This window comes from Stegostoma tigrinum, chromosome 9 (assembly GCF_030684315.1).
Source record: "Stegostoma tigrinum isolate sSteTig4 chromosome 9, sSteTig4.hap1, whole genome shotgun sequence".
Taxonomy (NCBI): domain Eukaryota; kingdom Metazoa; phylum Chordata; class Chondrichthyes; order Orectolobiformes; family Stegostomatidae; genus Stegostoma; species Stegostoma tigrinum.
This window is the reverse complement of record NC_081362.1, coordinates 93,178,257-93,197,783: the sequence shown is the minus strand read 5'-3', so window position 1 is coordinate 93,197,783 and position 19,527 is coordinate 93,178,257.

The window sequence follows — 19,527 nt, the reverse complement described above, 5'->3', positions numbered from 1 at the left end:
GCCTTGCCGTTCGATACAATCATGGCTGATAGAACGCTTTCCTCCAGATGCTGCCTGGCTTGCTGTGTTCTTCCATCCTCCTGTTTGTTTCCACCGCTACCTCTTCCGTGCCCCCTCTATTTTATCTGCAGCTCCCCCCTAAACCCACATTCGTTCCTGAAGAAGGGTAATACCCAAAACGTTGACTGCTCCTTTCCTCAGATGCTACCTGGCCTGCTGTGTTCTTCCAGCCTCCAGTTTATTTACCATGCATTCCAGCATCTGCAGTTTTTGTTTTCTCTGAACATGTCAGTACCTTCTAAGAATCTCATACCTGTAACCCTGTACACCATCTATCAATCTCTACCTGAAACATACCCAAAGACTGACCCTGTGCAGCTCTCTACAGTAGGGAATTCCAAATGTTCACAACCTTCCAACTAAAAGAAGTTCTCTTCTCCAGCCTCAGAGGAATCTCCCTTATTTTCAAATAGTAGACCCCGGTTCTTGATTCCCCAACCAAGGGAATCGTCTCGATTGAATCTACCTTCCTTTATTCATTCAGAGGATGAGGGCATCGCTGGCCAGTGAATATACTTAACTAGCTTAGCGCTCCCCCAGCGCTGACCCATCGACAGTGCGGCCCTCCCCCAGAGCTGGCCTTCCGACAGTGCGGCCCTCCCGCAGCACTGGCCCTCCGGCAGCGCGGCACTCCCTCAGCAATGACCCACCGACATTGCAATATGAATACAGAACTGACCCCACACTGTTTCACACACTGAGGAGGCGGAGTGTTACGGAATTGTTGTTGGCCTAGTAGCCCAGGAGAAGATAATTAATGGTCTGGGCAAATTGATTCAAAACCCACAATAGTTAATTGTGAAATTTGAATTCAAATAATTAATCTAGATTTAAAAAAAAAGATTGAATCTAATGGTAATTAATTTGTGCAAAATATGTGGATCTCCAATGTTCTTTATGGAGGGAAATCCATCATGCTTACCCAGCCTGACCTACCTGGGACTTCAGGCTCATAGCCAAATGTGGCTGACTCTTAACTGCCTTCTGAAATGGTCTAGCTCTATTCAAGGGTAGTTAGGGATGGTCAAAAAAATGCTGAACTTGCCTGCAACACCCGCCCACGAATAATGACCTTCCACAATCTAAAAGAATGGCAATTATGAAACCTAGGAATGGATGAGTTATATCCGCAGAGCACACTGGGGAATTAATATACACTATTCCATTTGGTTTCCCCACTGTTCAATTATGTGAGTACGTCTGGCTGGGAGATTCCAATTGGAAAGGCTTTCATACAAATGCCATTTGCTCTGTCCAAACCACACAATACCCTCTACATTCTGTATGCTCTTTGTTGATGATGTGATCTCTCCTGTGAATTTATTCCAGCTTTCAGTACATGGACAGGTTTTCATTTCCATTACAATTGCAAGGCATGATGTCAAACACCTGGCTTCCTCTCATTCTTTAATCTGCAAAAGGGAAAAGAGTTCTATTTTTCTTTGGAATGTTTATCCGTGATTAAAGCTTCCTTGAACAGTTCCATCAGGATGTCCTTTAAGATTTCCATCGACCTGCAATATTTGATCCAGCTATTTCTCCAGTACAGGCTGCCAGGAGAACTACCTCATTCTAAAGCTCCCGATCATGTCTGACTGACACAACGAGGGCCAAGTCACCTACAATTCCATCCTTTGTGACAGTGAGGCAGTGCCCAGTTCTGATCGGAGGGTGCCTGCGGATGAGTTGGCCAGGGGAAGGGTATAGAGTCAACTCAGAGGTGATATCAGGCTGCTATCGCATCTCCTGCCAATGATCCCTCGCTACAAAAGGGAGGGCAGACCAATTTACACAACGGATTGAGATCTGAAACCCACCACCCGGAAGGGTGAGAGAACCAGATTCAATTGTAGCACCGAAAGAGAACTGGGTAAGTGGTTGGAATGGAAAGCAATGTACAAGGTTATAGGGAAAGGGCAGGGGAGTGGGGCTGATTGGTTAGCTGTTTCAAAGGGCTAGTAGGTGCACGATTACCCAAATGGTCTCCTCTGAGCTTTATCCATAGGCTCCATTTACGTGTCTAAAATACAGTGGAAAGGCAGCCAACATCATCAAAGACCCCTTCCACCGCAGTAATGCTCTCCAACAACCTCTTCAATCATGCAGAGGATACAGAAGTTTGAATACACTCCCCAACAGGTTCAGGAATAACTTCTTCCCTGTTGTTATTAGACTGATTAATGGCCTCTCTATCTTATAATAATGTTGACCTTGCTCACACTGATCCCGCTTTCTGAATCTCCTGGGCATTGTAACCTCTATGCCTCACTCTCTCTATGCACCGTAAGATCTGTATGTCCTTGGTTGCTATGACCTGCCTGTACTGCTTGCAAAACAAAGCTTTACACTGTACTTAAGTACATGTGACCACATTAAATCAAATCAAATTACCTGGCTCACAATATGCTCTACTGTTAACAAGCGTGTCTTACAATGGTGGGCTATTGAGATTGGGCTGTTAAGAATATTCAGTGCTGAGATAGACAGATTTATACTCAAAAAGACAATTGAGGGTTATGGGTAAAAGGTACGAAACTGGAGTTCAGGATTATCAGATCATGATCTCATTGATTGGCAGAGCAGTCTTAGTGGGGTGAATGACCTACTTCTGCTCCTAAGTTATTTGTTGACAATGGGACAGATATGAAAAATGCAAACAGAATTAGTTGAAGATTGGAAATGGCATGATTTGCATGTGTGAAAGGAAGCAGAGACAGATATTTGGGTTTAGATTCTTTGTTAAGAGTGCTTTGGGAAAAGGGAGTGCTGCCAAATTGCCAAGCGATTTTCAGATTGCTCGATGCTGAAGATGTGCATGCTTTGACCTTCTTTCATATTTATTTCCAATTTCTCCTATTGCTGTCTTTAAATCAGTTACTGTCGAAATTTTCACAAAGTATTCATAATATTACTGGACGAACAATTATTGTAGGGGTTAAGGGGAGCAATGGCCTACATGGTATTATTGCCAGATGATTACTCCAGCGACTGGGGTAATGTTCTGGGGACTTAGGTTTGAGTCCTACCATGGCAGCTGGCGGAATTTGAATTCAGTCAAAGAATCTGGAATTAAGAAGAGTCTAATCTCGTAGATGCTACTGCTGTAGATTACTGGGGAAAAGAAATGCCTGATTTACTCATGCCCTTTAGGGAAGGAAATCTGCTGTCTTTACCTGGTCTAGCCTACTTGTGACTCACTTTCTGACTCTTAGGTGCCTTCTGGGCAAATGGGGATGGGCTACGAAAGCTGCCCTAGCTAGCAACAGCTACATCCCGTGAATGAATAAAAAATCCTGGATGTAACTGGGATAACAAAGTGTGGAGCTGGATGAACACAGCAGGCCAAGTAGCATCTTTGGACCACAAGATGCTGCTTGGCCTGTTGTGTTCATCCAGCTCCACACTTTGTTATCTCGGATTCTCCAGCATCTGCAGTTCCCATTATCTCTGGATGTAACTGGCACGTGATCCAATGCACTTATATTAAGGGAATAGCAAACAAAGGTTTAAGAAAATGGGATGTGATGTTGAAATAGTTGGATGGTTATAATCAATATTGTTTCTTGAACAAACAACAGAGCTGGGTAATTGATTATAATGTATATTTATTTATATTCAAGTTTTCAAAACTTCCTAGGGCACTGCCTAGGAGTGTTACAAATAAGGTTTCTGATGAAGGGTCCCAACCCATAATGTCAACTTTCCTGCTTCTCTGATGCCACCTGGCCTGCTGTGTTCCTCCAGCTCCACACTGTGTTCTTTCTGACTCCAGCATCTTCAGTTTTTGCTATCTCTGAGTGATTTACAAATAAGAATTGACTCTGAGCTTCATTAGGAGCTAATAGGATATGTTGTTTGATTAAAAACGTAGATTTTAAGGAAGAGAGGAAGAGTGGGAATGACTTACAGTAGGTATTCCAGAGCTTAGTGCTTAGATAGATGAGGGCATGGCACCAATCATGACTTATTGGAAATCAGAGAGGCCAGAACTGGAGGAACAGAGATTCCCCAGGGATTGTGGGGATGGAGGCTTATTACAGTATTACATCATGGCTTGGCCCAAAAGTACAGTGCTGCTTGGGTCAGAGTTTCAGGAATCTGGTGCACGGCGCAACAAATGGAGGAGGCACTGTTGGAAAATGTGTGCAGTTCCGTCACATTCCCTCAGATTTTGGGCTGTTAAACAGAAGGGGTCAAGACCATGTGTCTGAGCATTTACTATCTGGTGTCAGGGGAACATGATGCAGTTAGACAAGGCCCACGCAGTGCCTGCAACAGGGAGGCCGCAAAACCCAACTCCTTTAATCAAAGAAAGGCAATGACTGCCAGGAAAAAAAATAGAAGTTTATTGCTATTGTGTTGCATATTTTTAAGAGCTGATCACTTTTTAGAAATTGCGATATGTTAAGTGGAAAAACAGTGAATGGAAAAAAGAAAGCTGACTTTCCTGAGCAGCTTTGATTAATTCTCTTGGCTGAGGAAATCATAAAACATTTCGTTAAAATTTATTTTTGGTTAATTTAAGAATTCCCTGCAGTGAGCTTGATAAATGAAAATGAAAATCTCAGGTTTGTTGAGTCTACCTGCTGTGTATTTATTGTGCCTGGTATATATGTTTACTCAGTTGAACTTTCTCTTTGTTTTGCGATTTGGCTTTTCTGAGACTCTAAGGAAATGTCCACCCTTTTTTTCTGGGATTTGATTCCATTCCTTTATTCTCCCAACATCATAACACAGGAACAAGAGAAGGCCACTCAGCCCCTCAGCTACATTGCATGAGTCAGTGAGCTGAACCGAATCCACATTCCATTGACCCATCTATGTTTTTTAAGCCATAATATCTTAATTCAGAGGGGACAATGGCCTACTAGTACTATTACTAGACTATTAATCCAGAGATAATCCAGAGATATTAATGTTCTGAGGACCCAGATTTGAATCTCACTGCGGCAGATGGTAGTACTTGTATTCAATAAATACCAGGAATTAAGGGCCTAATGATGACCATGAATCCATTGTTGATTGTTGGAAAAACCAGCAGGTTGGTTTACTCTTAACAGTGGTCTGAAATGGCTGAGAGACAGTACAGATACATCTACTCCCTCTTCACCCGCAGACTGTGTCAATTGAGTGGAGCCAATGTAACATGATCACGAACTCCTGCAGAGCGTTTGCATTATACACCACTCCCTACTTACCAGCTTACATAAATACTTCCAACCAGCCTTATCAGTGAGTCTGGCCAGCTGTATTAAACAGGTCACCTGATCAGCTCTTGGCCCTTTTATGTAACTTGCTTCACGTGAGAGTGTACAAATAGGCCTCCCTTCTATGTGCAGCCATTGAAAAGGTGGGAGCTGCCCATTCACTGATTCATCAGTGGTCCAGCAGAACGGGAACAGGAGCAGGCCATTCTGCCCTTTGAGCCTGCTGCGCTATTCAATTGGACTATGACTGATTTGAAATTCCACGCACCCATTTTTTGCCCGTTGCCCATAACCCTTGCTTCCCCAATTGATCAAGAACCTATTTCAGCCTTAAATACAAACATGACTCTGCCGTCACAACGGTCTGTGGCAAGGAGACCAAAGAATTACAGCACCCAGGGAGGAAATTCCCCCTTGCCTCAGTCTTAAATTAGCACCCCTTTATTCTCAGAAAGTTCCCTCTAGTCCTAGAATCTCCCATGAGGGGAACATCCTCTCAGCATTGACCCTGTCAAGTCCCTTATGAATCCTATATGTTTAGTGAGAGTGCCTCTCATGCTTCGCAATTCCAATACAAGAATAATGTACGTTGCAATAATGTTCTTGAGGCTGGATGTCTGCCACAAATTTCATAAATGAGATTCATAGGTCTTTTATTAGGATTTTTTTTATTCATTTACCTAATGAGAGCATTGCTGGCTAGGACAGCATTTATTGCCCAGAGGGCAATTCAGTGTTGACCATGTTACTATGGGTCTGGCGTCATGCATATGTCAAACCAGACAAGGATGGCAGACTTTATTCCCTAAAGGCTACCATTGAACCAGATGAATCTTCAGGATAACGGATAAAGCAATACTTTTGCAGTCACTGAGACAAAAGTCATACTCCAGCCTCAATAGGACTGTGAACTTTAGAATGTCCACAGTACAGAAACAGGCTATTCAGCCCATTAAGTCCACACCAAGCCTCTGAAGACCATCCCACCTTGGTCCAAACCTCCACAACTGCTCATTTCCCATGGCTAATCCGTTGAGTCTGCACATCCCTGGACACTACAGGCAATTTACCACGGCCAATCCACCTGACCTGCACATCTTTGGACTGCAGGAGAAAATCCATACAAACAAGGGGAGAATGTGCAAACTCCACACAGGCAGTGAGCTGAAGATGGAATTGAACCCAGGTCCATGCTGCTGTGAGGCAGAAGCGCTAACCACCATCCCACTCTGTCATACCTTTGCTTCAGTCACTTGATTGCCTGTCTAAAAATATTATCTCTACCTATTTAAATTGATTCCCGATTAAATTGGCTAAGTGTTGTTGCACCTCTGTCTATCTATCATGCAATAAACTTCCTTATTATCTACGAAAAGTGTATTTCCATAGATTCTCTACAGCGCTGTATCCTCTCACACTAATCACTTAACAGACGCAAGATGAAACAAAGACAAAGGACATTTGATGGCAGTGAGCTACCTTGTACAACCCTTGACCCGTGCCACGGTCTGGTAGAGACAGCAAATATCCACATGATACCAGGAGTGTTCCTCTGGGAAACACCACAGCGGGGTGCTCACTGAATTAATTTCCTCTTCCTCGGCTCAAATCTGGCTGAAGCAAGATGCTATTTGAATGCAAACTTACTTTTACAAATAGCTTCACCTGATTTAGTCACCTCCAAGAGATGAGTTTGTTCTTGCCCTCGTGTCCTTGGCCAGCTGCTGTTTCCTAAAAGTGACGGCACTTTTCCTGGCAACTGAAGCTTTCGGAATTGAAGTGGGTAGATAGAGTCAGGATACTGGTCAGTCATGATCTACACACTCAAATGCCCTCCCTTGTGGGTATTTTTAATCAACTTTTTAAATTGGACAATGACACCCCTTTGGAGCAGGTGGGGCTTAAACCAAGCTACCACTAAAAAATAAAAGCAAAAGACTGCAGGCATTGGGACTCTGAAATATAAAACAGGAAGTGCTGGAGAAACTCAGCAGTCTGGTGTGGCGAATGAAACCGAACTTCAGAGCCTTTCAAAACTATGAAGCCCATGAGGTGTTCTCTCTTCACAGATGTTACCAGACCTGCTGAGTTTCTCCAGCAGTTTCTGTCTTTTTTTATGGTCAGGACACAGTCACTGCACCTCTACACCATTTTTCTTTGTTCCATATCCTTGTATTTCCCTGTTTCCGGCTGAGAATAAAGGATGAATGACAAAGGAAGACCATTTTCATATTCTACATTAAGTTCATCAATCACAGCTTCAAACTTTATTGACCAAGTGATATAGGGTTATAGAAATGATCCAAGGTGGAAAGGCACGCTTGTCAGAAATTACACAGTGGTGAATTCCACTCCAATAACCGACTCATTCCTCTTTCCTGACATTTATGTCAAAAATGGATGAAGCCAGAAAACGCGTAACACAATTTAAAGATCAATGAGTAGAAATTCACCTAAGATCCTCAGACAGCACCTTCCAAACCCATGACCTCTTCCATCTAGAAGGACAAGGGTAGCAGATACATGGGAACACCACCTCCTGCACGTTCCCCTCCAAGTCACTCACCATCCTGATTTCGAGATATATCGCTCATCCTTCATTGTCGCTGGGTCAAAATCCTGGAATTCCCTCCCTAAGGGCATTGTGGGTCAACCTACAGCACACGGACTGCAGCGGCTATTGAGGCAGATCACCACCACCTACTAAAGGGCAACTCGGAATGGGCAATAAATACTGCCCAGCTGGCAGTGTCCATGTACTGAGTGAACAAAACAAAATCCCCAGGGCACTGGTCAAAATCTACTGAGCCAGCACAAAAATTGCCTCATCCATCCAACATTGTTTGCAAGGCGCCTATGAGCAACTCGTCTTCTGTGTTAGGTAGACAATTGAATGTCGTTGGTGGCAACGCAACGTTGACTGTACAGCTTTTGTTGAGTCTTGAGGTGATGTCCTGGTAGTGTTGCTGCTCGAAGGTTCCAGCGAACTTTTGGTGTGGACCTCGGTTCAAATCCTGCTGTGGTTAGACTTTGAATTCAATTTTACAAATAATTGGTAGTTTAATAATGACTGTTGTCGATTGTTGGGAAAAGCCCCATCTGGTTCACTAATGTTCTTTAACGAAGGAAACTGCCATCCTTACCCGATCTGGCCTACTTGTGACTCCAGACCCACAGCAATGTGTTTGATTCTTCGCTGCCCTCTGATTACTCAGGGATTGGCAATAAATGTTGGTCTAGCCAGCCATGCCCTCATTCTACTCATAAATTGAAAAAAAAAGCGATATAAATGCCAGCATAATTGTAACTTTAAAGTGTTGATTATTTAATAATAAACACACACTCCAATCTGCTGATATGGCTTACTTCTGCAGTCTACTTGAGTGGCTTCCCACAAATGATGACCCATTGTTCTGCTTGGATTGTGAAACACTATGGCAATCTTGTGGGATCAGCCCTGTCTCTCACAGCCAGGCTTCAGTCAGCGAGATATTTCTGTGGCTTCTCTACTCAGAATTCAGAGTGAGCTCCTCACGTGTCCCAGAATTCCATCATGCGGTTTGGAGAGTCTTTCAGCTTATAGCTTCCCGAAATTTACGATGTCCTTCAAGGTGCCAAGTTGTGAAATAGGATTCAGATGGGTTCTGTCGTAGACAATAAAACGCAGAGCTGCTACCATGATGAGTGACTTACAGCTTTCTGCCTTGGATACACAGCAGTGTGGAAATTGTGCTGTCTGATATGTGCAGGTGCAGGAGATGCTGCATGATGTTGCATTTCTCTGACATGGCTGGACATTTTAACAGCTGTAGCTGCAGTGACACACAATCTGAAATACAGTGTAGTCAGGAGAAATCTATTCCCTCTGGGTCTAAACCAAAAGACACTTCTTTCAGTAAATTGGAAACAGAGCCGAAGACACAATAAAACCCCAGGGAGGTCAGGGGGGAGGGTGCATGGTGTTGAGGCAAATATTTTTGTCCAGTAAATTGTACCAATCACTGCCCAAAAGGGTGCTGGAGGCATGTTCACTGCATTTCGATCCACACATTGTCATCCCCAGCATCGCTACCACCGAACTGGCCTGTGATCAACTCACTTTGCTCTCACTGAGCTGGGAAAAAGCAGGCGATTGATAGCAGATTACTGCACGACCTTTGCAGTGTACACTAAATTAAGAGTATATTTAGGGATATAAGCCTCTCAGATTGAACCGATGACACGTTGAGTTGCTGGTTAAAATTCCATTATAATAACTTGTGGAATTTGACAGGAATGGCTTTCCATCAGAAATTTTGGATTTTTTTTCAAAAGCCGTTGGTTGATTTAAAGTCAACCTCTGATATTTCATTGTAAGTTTGGTTCTCTGATGGGATGTGGATCTCACCAGCAAGGGTAGCAATTGTTGCTATTCCAGAATTAACATTGAACTGGATGGCTGGTCAGGCCACTTCAGAGGGCAGTTAAGAGTCAACCGCATTACTGTGAGTCATAAGACCAAAACGGCAGATGTAGACCATTCAGCCCATCGAGTTTGCTCCACCATTCAATGAGGTCATTGCTGAACAAATAACCCTCAACTACCCTCTTCTGCTGCTTCCCTGCAACTCTTCCCTCACTGACATCTTAGCCTCAACAGTACCCAAAAATTCAACAGTGATAGCCATCTGCGGCAAAAAGCTCCACAGGCTCACTCCAAAGGAAGAAATTCCTCTTTACCTCTGCCATAAATGTGAGGCCCTTGACTCTGATATCGTGTCCCCTGGTCCTGGGCTCTCTGACAAGAGGAAATAACCTCTCTAAGTCAACTCTGCCCAGTCCCCCAGGAATCCCACATGCTTCAAGGTTTTACCCCTCATTCCTCTAAACTCAAAGGATCATGGGCTAATGCATCCAACTCCTCTTCACAAGGCTACCCCTCCAGACCTGAGATCAGCTAAGTGAACCTTCTCTGGGCTACTTCCAATGCCAGTATATCTTTCGCTAGGCAAATTTTCCTGGAATCTGGAGTTGCATCTCAGCCAAACCTGGGTAGTGATGGTAGATTTCTTTCATAGAGCCACAGAGTCATACAGATTACTGAAAAAGGCCCTTCAGCCCATTGTGCCCAGACTGGTCAGAGACAGCCACCTAACTATTCTAATCCCATTCCCCAGCATTTGGCCCATAACCTTATATGCCTTGGCATCACAAGTATACATCTAAATGCATCGAAAATATGATGGGAGTTTCTGCCCTTACGGCAGTGAGTTCCAGATTCCCACCACACTCTGGGTGAAAAGTTTTTTTCACGTCTCTTAGAAATCTTCTGTCCCTTAGTTTAAACCTGTGCTTCCTCTACGAACATAGGTAAATGTAACGATTTAATCTAAAAAATTGTTCTGAGGAAGGGTCACCGGACCTGAAACGTTAATTTGTTTTTTTTCCCTCCACAGATGCTGCCAGACCTGCAGAGCTTTTCCAGCAACTTTGCTTTTGTTCCTGATTTACAGCATCCGCAGTTCTTTCAGTTTTTGATAAATCAAAGGAGATTTTAATGACAATCAATGATGGCTGTAATGGTCACTGTTACTGAGACCAGCTTTCAATTCAAGCTTTATTTATTCAACTTCACGAGCTCACATGGGGGACTCATGAGGGACTCACATTTAAATCTGTGCCTAAAATACATTACAAATCTCATAACATTACGATATTGCCACTATCTTCACTGAGCTATCTTGTATATTACCTCAGTTCATACATTTTCAAATCAACCTATTCATTGACATTATCACTCACGTCAGCAGCAAGTGGGACTTGCGCCCAGGCCTCCAGGCACAGAGGTAGGGGCTACACCACAAGGATCCATTACTACAATCCTAAGCTGTATCATTAACCGTTATTGGCATCAGGGTAGCTAAAGACGAGCAATTAAGAGTAAGCTTGTCAAAGTCATCCATTGAACAAGTTGAAATAAGTGATTAGCTTTCTCCATTATGATGACTTGTGTATTTCTTTGGCGCTTTTAATGATCTCATGACAACCCCAGATGTCCAATGAAATGCACTTTTGAACATGCAGTTGCTGTTGTAATGGTATGCAGCATAGTAGCCAATTTATGCATGGTAAGCTCCCACAAGGAGAAATGAAAGATTGTGGCCAGATGATCTGTTTTAGATTTTGACAAAGAGACTAAACAGTAGTTACAAAACGTTGTCTCCTTATGATTCCTTCTGTTGCATATTATCCAAAATGTGGGGAGAGGTGGATTACTTTACCCAGTTTCAGCCTCTTAAATTTCCCAGCGCTTGGATTAATAATAAATCCAATTTGGAGAACTGCAATTTAACCGGTTCGAAAAGGGATCAGAGACAGAAATCCAGAAATTCCTTTTGGAGAAAGTGCCCCAAATGGAAATATTCTTAGTCTGGCCTGGGGTGGGAGTTTGTCATTGGCTGGAAATCAGAGGTGATGACAGCAGCTGCTGAGTGCCAAGTCTAGGCCCGAAATATTAGCCTTCCTGTTCCTCTAATTCTGCTTGGCCTGCTGTGTTCGTCCAGCTCTACACCTTGTAATCTCTAATTAACTAAAGGCCTGTTTCAGTTCTGTTAGGCTTCTTCCCAGTGGTTTTGTTCCATATTCCACCACCATCTGCATGCTTCCCATGCCCAATCTATGCCAATTCATATCCGCTGCCCACCAACATGAACCCTTGTAGCGTCTGTACCAACTTATGGCTCCAATGAACACCCTGCTGTAACACTAACACATTACTGTACAACAGTAATCCTTTCAATGCCAACTCATTTAGTATGGTCGATGGGCAGACCTCAGGAACACTGCCGTACTAAGTAATATTAAATTTCTTCATCTCTCCTTTATCTTTCATTAAAATAAACAACTACTCCCATTCATTAAGCCCTAATGAATGTTAACAAGCCTCAAGTACTTAATCCTTATTAAAAAAAATTAGTTTTTAATCTACAGTCCCATGTCAAAGACAGCAAATCCATTAATAATCTCTTGGAGCTGCCAATTAAACTGCGAACCTTCAACTTCACGAGATAATTGTAGAATTATAAAAAGCAGCCACCCATGAGCAATGATGTGATGAAACCCCTTGTTGTCATGTCTAAAAACAGTTACTATACTTTCTAAAACAGATTTTATTCTGCATTTTGCTTTTAAAATATTTAAAAGACTGGGGATTTGATTAAATTAATTGAAATTACATCACAGCTTGGGTATGTTTCTTCAAATCTCACTGACAAAATAGTTTTGTTCTTTTTAATTTTTAAATGGTTGTGAATTTATGTAACTTGGAAGCTTAACAGTGCCGTTCTCCAGCAGTATTCACAGCCCATAAATTAATAACACCCACACTGTGTAATAAAAACTTTGCGATAGCAAAAATGGGGTGTGTATGAACTCAGGATGAAGTCTGACCTGCAGTGCTTTTCCAGCTCCACATTTATCGACAAGACACTGAGTTCATGTGGCCCTGGTGTGTTCAGGCCCCCTCTCCCATTCCCACCCTCGGAAAAACTGAATCTGTTAGAATTGAGGGTAACGTTTCCTTGTCCAGGTCCATTATATCCAGGTTCAACTCTGCAAAAATCCAGCCCAGAGACTTCTCAAACAATTCACAAGGAAGTCCCAACAAGGAAATGCAACAAATAAAAATTCAGGTGTGATCCAAAGGGCTTTAGGAGAAGCTGAATAAAAACACGAGGGGAACGGGAATAGAAGGATTATATGAAGAGGAGTGGGAGGACGCTCATGGAGTTGTGTTGAAAGGTTCTATTTTTTCTGCTGGAGAGATCGGTTTCTCAAATTAACAATGAAGGACAGAATCCAGTGTAGATTCAGGTGGGTTTGAAAGATTGAATATATGCATTTTTTATTTGTGATCTTTGGAAACAAGGAAATATTGAGCGGGATTTGTCAAACTCCAGTGAAATAACATCACCAATGTTTGGCAAAGGCAAGTGTATGAGGAGTCTACAGGATACATTTAAATGAGATATATTCCACAAATTACAAATCAACTCACTTGTCCTCCATAACCTATGATTATCCCCTACCACCATTCCTGCTTCCCTTGTCAACTGCAGCTTGGAAAGTTCCAGAATCTGTTTCCAATTTCCTTTCCGAAAGACCATTTCAGTCTTTGCAAGTTCCCAAAGGGGGAGGCACAGGTCAAGTGGTATTATCACCAGAGTTTGAGCGCAGATGGCCAGGCTAGGTTGATGAGGGTCAAGCTGTGGATGTGGTGTATATGGACTTCAGTAAGGCATTTGATAAGGTTCCCCATGGAAGGCTCATTCAGAAGGTCAGGAGGAATGGGATACAGGGGAACTTAGCTGCTTGGATACAGAATTGGCTGGCCAACAGAAGACAGCGAGTGGTAGTAGAAGGAAAATATTCTGCCTGGAAGTCAGTGGTGAGTGGGGTTCCACAGGGCTCTGTCCTTGGGCCTCTACTGTTTGTAATTTTTATTAATGACTTGGACGAGGGAATTGAAGGATGGGTCAGCAAGTTTGCAGACGACACAAAGGTCGGAGGTGTCGTTGACAGTGTAGAGGGCTGTTGTAGGCTGCAGCGGGACATTGACAGGATGCAGAGATGGGCTGAGAGGTGGCAGATGGAGTTCAACCTGGATAAATGCGAGGTGATGCATTTTGGAAGGTCGAATTTGAAAGCTGAGTACAGGATTAAGGATAGGATTCTTGGCAGCGTGGAGGAACAGAGGGATCTTGGTGTGCAGATACATAGATCCCTTAAAATGGCCACCCAAGTGGACAGGGTTGTTAAGAAAGCATATGGTGTTTTGGCTTTCATTAACAGGGGGATTGAGTTTAAGAGTCGTGAGATCTTGTTGCAGCTCTATAAAACTTTGGTTAGACCGCACTTGGAATACTGCGTCCAGTTCTGGGCGCCCTATTATAGGAAAGATGTGGATGCTTTGGAGAGGGTTCAGAGGAGGTTTACCAGGATGCTGCCTGGACTGGAGGGCTTATCTTATGAAGAGAGGTTGACTGAGCTCGGTCTCTTTTCATTGGAGAAAAGGAGGAGGAGAGGGGACCTAATTGAGGTATACAAGATAATGAGAGGCATAGATAGAGTCGATAGCCAGAGACTATTTCCCAGGGCAGAAATGGCTAGCACGAGGGGTCATAGTTTTAAGCTGGTTGGTGGAAAGTATAGAGGGGATGTCAGAGGCAGGTTCTTTACGCAGAGAGTTGTGAGAGCATGGAATGCGTTGCCAGCAGCAGTTGTGGAAGCAAGGTCATTGGGGTCATTTAAGAGACTGCTGGACATGCATATGGTCACAGAAATTTGAGGGTGCATCCATGAGGATCAATGGTCGGCACAACATTGTGGGCTGAAGGGCCTGTTCTGTGCTGTACTGTTCTATGTTCTATGTTCTATGTTCTATGCTATGTTCTCAGTTCCGGGGTTTGAATTCTGCTGCATGGGATGATGGAATTTGAATTCAACCAAAGTCTGGAATTAAAGATCTAATGATGACCACAAAGCCACTGATGATTGCTGTGAAAAATCCAACTGGTTCATTAATTTAGAGAATGTAGCTGGGTTTGTTACTTGATCTGGCCAAATATAACTCCAATCCCATTGCAATCTGGTGAACTTTTAACTTCCCCCTGAGCGATTAAGGATGGGCAACAAATGCTGGCTGTGCCAGTGACATCCACATCCAATAAATGAATAAAATTTAACATGAAGTCTGAGGTGTGGCCTGATAGAAGTGTTTTATTATGAGGAGATTTTGATTAGGTAGATGTGGAGATGATGCAGGCTGAGACCAGAACCGGAGACCATCGATACATAGTGATCACTCATAAATCTGACAAGAAATTCAGGAGAAACCTCTCTATTCTTGGAGTGACAAGCATAAATTGAGATGAGCAGCACAGGCTCACTAAACAGGACGTTAGACACAAAACTGAGGGGGGTAAAGAACAGACATATATGTCATTAAATGTCAACATGAAGATGCAGTTGCACTGGAAGGGGGACAGAGATATCACCAGGATGTGACAGAGTTTGAAAATCATTTAGCTATGAAGAGAAGCTGGATAGTTTCAGGTTGTTTTCTTCAGAGCAGAGAAGGCTGGAGAAGGCCATGAGAGATGTGTTTCAGATTATGAGGGGTATGCACAGGGTATAGGAAGCAGTTGCTCCACTTCGTAGAAGGTCAATGACAAGACAGCGTAATTTTAAAATGAAAGGCTGAAGGTTGAGAGGCAATTTGAGGACATATATATTCGCCTGGAGTGTGGTAGGAATCTGAAATGCACTGCCTGGGAGGATAGTTGAGGTGGGAACTATCTCAAACTTTCAAAACTGCTTGGATGAGCAACTTGAAATGTCAAAACATTCAGGGCAATGGGTCAAGTGTTGGGCAGTGTGTTTAATGTAGATGAACGATAATTTTTCTTGGTCAGTGTAGACCCAATGATCTGAAGGGCCTGTTCTGTATTGCAGGGCTCTGAGGTAGAGAGGACACTGATGTTAAGCATGAACACATGCATATTGGACAACATGACCATTTGTTTATGTTGCACTTAACCACACTGACTTAACCATATTGACAGGATGCAGAGATGGGCTGAGAGGTGGCAGATGTAGGGCTGGCCCACTTCCACACAGGCAAGTCTTGCATACAAGTCTTTCACCATGAATCTTGATGTGAGTCTTCGATAATGAGGTGGCTTCCATGTGAAGGTTTTTTATCCCATTTGACTTTGGCCAATTGGGTCATGAGCACGCTTCAAAACATCTAATAGGATCAGGCCAACAACTTCAAATTGCCATGTGGGGAGTATAAAGTGCATGGTCTCAGGCACTGGCTGGAAGTCAAGGCGCCAGAAAGTCTGATTGAAACTTCTCCAATACACAACCCTCAGACTGATTGTAACTGGATCCTTTGTGACCTCATTGACCTTGGTTTCCGCTCTTCACTTTGGCCAATCGCTGCTGGATATAGTTCTATGTTCTATGTTCTATGTTCTATGTTCTATGTTCTATGTTCTATGTTCTACTCCAGCTCCTACTATTACCCTTTACCCTGCTACTTACCTGTTTCCCATTGTCTTGCAGCTGTAGTGGTGCTTGGAGTCAAAATATTTTGTCTTAGTTATGACCTCCGGAGGCTCTCATTTACCTATTATCAAAAGGTCGTAAGTCCTATACTCTTGGTGCATTTATAAACTGTGCCTGGTAAAAGATTTGGCCAGCTTACTGCAGTCATGAGAATCACCCTATAATGCCTGAATTGGAGAATTTGTCCAAACAATGAAAGCGTCCTCCTAGCTCCAAGAGGCAATGAAGAAAAGATCACACTCTACAGAGGAAATCTTTCTTTGATTCAATCACTTTGTCCTACAAGGGCAACATTCAAGATTCTGTGAGTGGGGAAGAAAGTGGATGCAACTCATGCTGAAAGGATTTGGGCAGTGGTCCGAGTTCCGCTCCTGTGCATTCCTACTTTACCTCCTATTTTTTGGAGCAACTCAGAGGAGGTAAAAAAAGCTTAAGTATCATTCACAGAACAGTTTGACGATGAAACATTTGGGAGGGGCAGAGGGAAAATGTAAGTTTCTGTTTAAATTCGTGTCAGAACCAAAAATGCCTTGCGTCATCTGCATTCAGTTTGTGAAACAGCTTCCCACTTACTGGGCTCTAACTCGGGGAAAGTGGCACAGGGAACCATCGACAAACAATATGGAATGTTTAAGGAAAAGATTAAGCTCATAAATTATTTCCCAGTTTTTTTTTAACAGTACAGCTATGTGATGCAGCTAGCACATGCTGTAACGTCCTGTATATTAGAATTAGAATGAGATTTACACGAGCTCAAGTACAGCACAGTAAGAAGTGTACAATGTCGCCATGCCGGGTCCCATCTTAGGTACAATGTACCTCAGTAAAAAGTAGAAAAATAAAGAAATAAGACGTTCAACAGTCTTTCTTAAGTACACAGCCATGCTGGGCTCTCACTGTCTAACAAGGGCTCAATCCCCTCCGCTTTGGCCATTCTCAAAGAGACTGTGGGCTGGCTGTTCTTTCAGCCACCATAGATATCATGGCTCTCCCTCACCACTACATTGGGCTCACCCTTTCCTTAATGGGCTTAACCTCCACCAGTCAAAGCCCCTGCTCTGGGCCCCCAGCTGCTGCCACGCCCTGGATCCGACAAAGCCGCAGTGCCATCAACATTACTGCCCCCACGACTGAGCTTGCTTCAGATGGTAAGTAGAAAAACACTCGAAAAAACCCACCCTAACTTGCCAAACAATTCTTGTATTATTCACCTTTTAATTCGATTCCAGTCTGTGACTCTGAGGCATCCAGTGTTCTACATATAAACACTCAATGCTCAGATTCTGGTTTCTAACCCACTCTCAGCTATCTATTATTTCAGACAGAAACCGTCCAAATCCCTTGATTGGCCTCCACCCCATCACTATGGATACCCATTGTTTCCTGTACCTCAATGCTCCCTATTAATGCAATAGGGCTTCAATGACCAGAAAAATGTCAGTCACAAAGGACAGATTGGGTTTAGTTAATGATCAGAACATTCACCATTAGATTACTAACCAGTGCTTCTGTACATTGAGGAGCAGGAAAGTTGGCGTTTTGTTTCAGGACTCTTCTTCAATTATGGGGCCCCATTTCTGAGGAAGGGTCCCAACCTGTAAAGTCAGCTTTCCTGCTCCTTTGATGCTGCCTGGACTGCTGTGTTCCTCCAGCTTCACACTGTGGTATCTCTGACTCCAGCATCGGCAGTTTTTACTATCTCTTCCATACATTGATTTTGTTGCCTTACAGCTCAGACTCTACACCTTCGAAACACCTGGACGGTTGCATGATATGTGACGGTCAAATCCATTTTATGCTCTGCTGTTCAGTCAGTTATCAGATATTTTGTAATCTTGGCGTTCACACACCGCTGGAACAGGTACGGCTTGAAACCAGGTCCACTAGGGATACTATGGCTCCACAGCCATCAGAAATGTATCAAGAATCTATTTAACCACCAAGCTGATTCATTTTTCTGATGGACCACTATTCAAGGCAAAAGTAATTCACTCTAAACTTTGTCGTTACTGAAGATATTGGTTTATTGTAAACAAGCTTATTCTTTAATAAATTGGAAATTTGAAGAAGAATATTTAACATTATTGCACAATTTAAGTCATAACCTTTTAAAATCCCATACGCGCGAGCGCGCACACACACACACACACACACACACACACACACACACACACACACACACACACACACACGCTCACACATATAGATTCATGAATAAGACTGTCAAATACAGATGGTTTGGCACAAATATTATGGACAGAAAATACAGAGATGGTGAAATAATATCCATCAATCAAGAGTCCAGATTTCAAAGGTGCAATGAGCAGTTCCTCGCAGTAAATTTAATTTGTCTTTTACTGATGGTGTCTTGATGTTCTCTGCAGACTGACAGTTAATCTTCGCTTCATAATTGATCAGTTGGACCCAGGTCTTTTCTTGTATTACAATCCTTCCTTTAGAATCTCTTGGGGGTTTTTTTTGTGTCTTTTTACACACAGAGAAATCCTGAGAGGTTAATTTTTGCTGGATGGTTTCTGGGGATTTCTGAATGCACTGTACTCACAGATCTATAACAAACTGCAGATACACTGATCTGAAAGCTGTCTTTAGCCTGTGTTTTCTTAACTCAAAATCTCCTGGTGTCACTGCTTCAGTATCCACCTCATTGGTGTCAAGACTGCATCATTTTATTTTACTCTGATTTTGCCTGTGGCCTAATTGAGAGGATGACAATTTTATATCAAAGGATCTTATAAGGGAGGAAACAAGTAATTGAATCTCATTGTGAATCATTTCATGCTGTTGCTTTGTAACCAATGGGAAAAAGCTGTAAGAAGAGATGGTATGGCGCTTGGGTGTGTGCACTAAGAGATTTGGCTGGCAATAGGGAGCTGATTGGTTTGTACGAACTTTGATCAAATGTGGGCATTAAAGTCATCAACTTGACAACAACTCTGTTGCAGAAATTGCTGAAAAAGCTCAGCAGCTCTGGCAGCATCTGTGCAGAGAAATCAGGGTCAACATTTCAGGTCTGGTGACCCTTCCTCAATGTCTCTCCACAGATGCTGCCAGACTTGCTGAGCTTTTCCAGCAACTTCTGTTTTTGTTTCTGATTTACAGCATCCGCAGTTCTTTTGGTTTTTATTTAACT